Source organism: Amblyomma maculatum, chromosome 8 (genome assembly GCF_055883805.1).
Source record: "Amblyomma maculatum isolate TAMU_Amacu chromosome 8, ASM5588380v1, whole genome shotgun sequence".
Classification (NCBI taxonomy): Eukaryota; Metazoa; Arthropoda; class Arachnida; order Ixodida; family Ixodidae; genus Amblyomma; species Amblyomma maculatum.
The window spans coordinates 86,354,184-86,360,114 of NC_139351.1; positions in this window are offsets into that span (position 1 = coordinate 86,354,184).

The window sequence follows — 5,931 nt, forward strand, 5'->3', positions numbered from 1 at the left end:
CATCACAAACTAGCATCCAAAATGACGTCAAATCTCAACGTCGACATACCAACGTCACTATTCCACCGTCCTCAAAGCTACCCTTACAGAAAGTGAGGTACCACGTGACCGGAAGTGAGGTATCACAGAATCACTTTGGACGTTGTTAGTAGTCCTGTTGGCTGCTTGGACATACGATTGACTTAATGACTTAATTGACTCTAACTAATAAGTACCTAATGACTCCATATGCAGGAAAGAGTTTTTTCCCTGAGGACATTTTTTTTTATCCTATATCGATTAGAACCATCCGCTTTTACCTATCTCCCCTCACTTCGACTGAATCTGCCGACAATGTACTGCTGTTGAAACTCCTCAAACACAGCCGCTTAATGCTTACGCATTAATAGGATATATTAAATCTGCTCAATTTTGAGATAAGTGTATTATGGTGTATGAATTCCACATAGAGCATATAGATATTATCGGGGATGGCAACGAGGAAAGTAGTGCCAGAAATTTGTGAGCAGTAGAATCTGTACTTTATTTCAACAGAGAGCTGTCAGCGAGAGTGTGGCATGTGATAGAGAGCTGTCAACGCTCACCGAGGAGTAACATCTGTTCATATGCACTTACAAACACGCTTTGTTGGACGAGGATACGTGAGAGCGTAGCATGTGGATACGCTGAGGTGCGTCACGCGGGCATAGCAGGTCAGTTGAACGTTGAACCTAATGCGAAAGCCCTGTCAGCTGCTGTGTGACAAGGGTCGTGGGAAAAGCGCTGCCATGGTCGAGGTGGAAAGGCATGCTGCAACAAACTTCTCAACCATAACCACTTAATGATTACGCATTAATAACTTGATCTTGGAATACTGGGCGTATAGGCGACTCTCTCGGGCCATTGCTGCTATCGCCGCAAGCAACAGGCGGCGCTAGGATTGAAGGGCCGACCTCGAACTTAGCAGTTCCATTTCAGACGCCACGGACGCTGTCACTGCATATCTATCCCATTAACAAGATAGAGAACACTGAAAGACGCCTACATCTGTGATGCGCACACAGCCAACTGACGAAGTTATTCTGGTTAGAAGAAAATGAAGGAAATGCTCCAATACTGATGAAAAAAGGGTAACGTAAAATATTCCTGGATATTTGAAAACGATGGTTAAGAAGAAACGTTCAAGGAGACCGAAAGATTTCAATGGAAAAACAAAGCGCAAAAAACAGCGCCAATCTTCTTCTGGTCTAGTAGCATTTGCATTTACTTTCCGCTTTGCGCTACGAGGGCGCACTCATGCATTCCCACTACTGACCTGGAGGGTCATAATAAATCATTAGAAGATCTCTCTAGTCACGCTCTTTCGATCCAGGATAGTTGTTTCCCACAGCAGGCTGGAAATGTAACTGGTACATTAGGGCATTAGAAGTTGGGGCGGAGATTTTTATTGAGTTCTTGTTTTTGCCTTTCTTTTTCCGCAACTCTTCTGTCACCTTCAAGATTTAGGTTAACTTTTTCATCTATCCAAGAAGTTTTTACACTCCTCCCGTTTTTATTAGTTTCAGAACTTTTCTTTTTATTGGTATTATAACTATACTTTGCGTTATTAGTGTGCGCATCGCCGGTGCAAACGGCGTTCACTGTTCTCCCTAGTGTATGTGGTAGACTATGCAGCGTCACTTGCAGTCAGCTTTGGGTAACGAACTACCCCGCACTCAAGATTTGCGGTCACTGAATTTGTAAGGAGGATTCATTAAATGAAATCGACTTGGCATTACGCTTTACTGATAGCATTCAAATATCTGTTGTTCAGTGATAGGCATCGGACAAATTTTTTTGGATACGTATTAGTAGTTTGCAAGGATACCATGATTATACTTACTGTCCCATTTCTGATTTTTCCAGTGGACAGCCGCCACCAGCTCGTCTACTCCATATATGGTTTGCACCGCTGTCGTATTCGTTTTCCTGGGCTTGGCTGTCATGCTGGCCTTTCTGAGTCGCGGTAGACCTGAGAGGAAACGGCATGACATCTGCTCGACACAAGCCTGCGAAGCTTACTCTAAGCGCCTCCTCAATTCCATGAACGTCTCTGTCAACCCTTGCGAGAGCTTCACTCACTACGTCTGCGACGGCTGGAGCAGGAGAAACGAGCTGAGCGTAAACGAGGACACGATGCAAGCAGCGCTTGACCGCCTCTACCGCTTTGTTATCGACCTGAAAGTTGCCGCTAGTGCACAAACCCCCTTCGAGCGTGCTGCCATTTTCTACCGAAGCTGTCTCTGCGTTGGAAGGGGCAAGTGTGACCAACTACCACAAGTCGTATCGGCTCTTTTAGAATCGGGCATAGTGTGGCCCCTCCCAACGCGCAGTCCGGATGTTCTCCATGCCCTACTTTTCTCCTCTCTCCGACTCCGCTGGGGCGGCCTTTTCACCTTCGAAGTGACGTCACGCCCACGAGAAAAACATTTATTTCTGCGCATAGCCGATGAGCTCTTCTTGCTAAAGAGGAAACTGGACGAGCATCTTCGTGTCTCCGAAGCACGGCGCCAGCGGTACTTCCAGGTCTTGAGGGACCAGTTCGGAAATGCCACAAATCGCAATCCCAAGGAGGAGAACCTCGTGTCTTTTGAAGAGACGCTTGACCTAGATGAGAACCTATTCAACAACTTGTTTGAAAGCGTCCAAAAGCAGCCCTCGGCGACTATAGAAGATTACTTGGCGGACGGTACCGTCGCTAACCTTACAGAACAACGCTGGAGGGACGCTCTAAGAGACTGTGGCGTCTCGATCAAACCAGAAGATACCCTGGTATTCAGCTCAAACGCCGTTACGTTTGTTAATAATTTTCTGTTCACCTGGGCCCAGAACTCGGATGAGCTCATGCATCTGTTAGTTTCATGGTGCGCGATCCAGGTAGCGGCACTGTTCGCCAACCAGGAGCTACTCGTTAACTTTCACGGCAGCCTGGTGAAGGCCGAGCTGAGGCACGGAATATATTGCTTCAGCAGGACCTTTCTGATCACCGGGAGAGATGTACTTTATGGGTACGTTTTAAAATAGCTCGCATCAAAACTTGCCAGAAAAGAAATTATAGCAATGTCTTCACAGTGAGTATAGGTATATTTGTGCTGGCAGACCAAATATACATCGGGCAACGCAAGATTACTTTGCTTAGAAAGAGTGGCTGTACTTAAACCGTTTTCATAGTGCATGCTGAAAACCTGAAGTGGCACGTGGTCCTTTATATGCGTTTTGTTCCCGAATTTGATTCTAACGCAACGGCGACCACAAAAGATTTAAGTATACGGGCCCACCGGCATTGCGGTCTTGCTCCTAAGTACAGCTAAATATATACATTCTAAATTGGTTGAAAGCAATGGAAAGGCTAAAATCTAGCACTCGTTTCGATGGACACCTGGACCTCAAGGATAGCGAGATAGAAACAGCCTCGTTCTTAAGGCTGACTGACAACTGGGCTTTAGTTCAGCACCACAGGCCCATATGTAGGTGAATTAATAAAGGGAAATAGGAAGAAGGTGCGGAAAGGAAAACATAGCAGTCATATGTAGTAACGTCACAATTGTAAATACGTAAAACAATGAGTGTGAAGTGCCACTCAGGGAACAAACATCATCGCGTAATTAGGTAAAAAGGATAAAATATCCGGGGGTGTAGTCGCCACTCCGAAGCAATCAACCCAAGACAGACACCACTAAAAACAGGGTTAGTAAAAAGCTAACGCACATAAAAATACGTTTAAAATTGCGCCACCGTAGACGCATTTAGAGTGAGAGAAGGTTCAGTTAACAATAATAAAGTTGCCAAAAATATTCGAAAGTTTTATCCTAGGCACAAGAGAGGGAGTGTAAATGCAGTCTTTCTTGTGATCGGTTATCGCCACTGCCTCTAAGGCTCCGGGTGTGAATTGAACCCTTTTTCTCGCAAGAAAAACAGAATCGTGCAAATGTCGCCCGCTTGACCGGCATTGCTTAAAATGCGGAGGCAAGTTCTTTCCGGACAAGTTCTTGATCTCGCATGATGCATCGCGCTTTCATTGAAACATCTGCCTGTCTGTTTAATGCACACTTTCTCACGGTACACGGGAAACTTGTAAACGATCCTGACCCTACATGAGGTGCATTACATCTGATGCCGCGTGCCACTTTTTGGCTCCCTATAACTGTTGTTCACTTTCGCAAATACGGAAACTGTCTTACTGGGTGCGGAAAAAAAGGAGAATGACGCCCCACCATCACACATTTTTCCAATCGTCTTGAGATTGTGCGCGAGCCAACGTGAGTACGGAATAAAAACTTTTTGACTTTCGATCACTCCCGTCAGTGGAAAGGCTGACGTTCGGCTGTTGGGAAGAGCTTTGAACCGGCGAGGCAAATATCAGCATAGAGACCGCAAAATTGTTTCAGAGAAGGCAGCTTGTGACAGCAGGGCTGCTGAGAAGCTAGGGCTCATCTGACAGTCGCACGAACGCTATAACGTGGATGATAGTCTGACTCCTCGCTTGACAATCTTCGAGTGGCTGAACTCATAAGGAACTGTTTTTTGGCGCGGGGCTCATACCTCCAACAAACGTGGCTATGGCCGAAACTCAATACTAATTTTAGAACCGGATGCTCCCCTAACACGAAAGTTCTGAAATGACGACCAGATTCAAAATGCAGGCCTGGACATTCTCCTGTACACTCTCCTTGCACTAAACTGTCTTGCCAGTACATACAACGAGAAAGTCGTAGACTTGGCAGAACACTGCCTGCACCCACCCATCGCAAAGTTATCCTGCACCTTTCTCTCAAATTCAGCTAAATGATTTTTCACAAAAGCAGTGCCACCCGAGATGCGATACAATGGCCAATTTTCTAGATAAAACATCTTCCCTCAAACACACCACAATTGCAGTCAAGTGGATGCGCAGAAACTATAGGAAGGGAGTTGCTGAGCACGCCCACCTCTTGAGCACATAAGCCTCTTACTCCTTCAGTATTTTCCTGGCTTCTGGAACAAGGCTTGAATGAATAACGGAATGAAACGTACCTTGATTGCCAATACAAAAGTCTGACACAACACGCGCGCCACTCTGCCGTATGAAGGCGGACACTGGAACAGAAACGCTGACCGTGAACGAATCTTGCCGGTTTAGTTGCGATGGGTACTGTGCGAGCAAGGCTGCTACATGCCCTTGCCAGGTGCCTCTTTTCGAAACAGTGGCAAAGGAGGTTACTTGGCGCTTGTGTGATTTAACTGTGAAAAACAAACAACGTGCTCTTTTTTGGTTCCAGTCACTTGGGCTATGAGCTTGCTAATCTGTCCCTGGACTAACCAGAACAGAATCTGCTCTTTGGCTCGCTTAGTATGCTTTTCGTCCGCTTCGGTGCAGTTCTTTCGGACGGCGGCTTCAGCTGCCTTCGTCACGCAAATCCCTGCAACGAAGTCTACGAAACCTTTTACCTGGTCTAAAAGGCATAATTTAAAATTATTTCTTTCACGTTGTTCACCGCCCACGCAAAGCACTTGAAAGCTGTGGGTGCCATGGACGAGCGATGGATATAACACAACTGGAAGCAATCTGGCAGGCCTTGCTGAGCACCCTTCTCATGTGGCCCTTTTGTATGCAGCGTCGATCCTGGGCTCAACCGCGAACTTAGTTCTGCGCTCCGACATAGTATAATCTTTGCTTTCGTTGATTCTCATTGGATCGCGCACAATCTTATGAAGATTGACGCAATGTGTCACGTGTCTGTTTTTTTCCACAGCCATGAAAGCTCTTTCTCTGTGCGCAAATGGGGAAAACGGTGATGTGGAGTCATGATTTCACACACATGGCAGTGAGGCCGTACGTCTCGTGGGAGGTCGGTGACGTCTACAATGTTTCCCTGTTCTGTAGGAAGGTGCACTTTGGTTAGAACGGCAGATGTTTAAACGATTGCACAATGA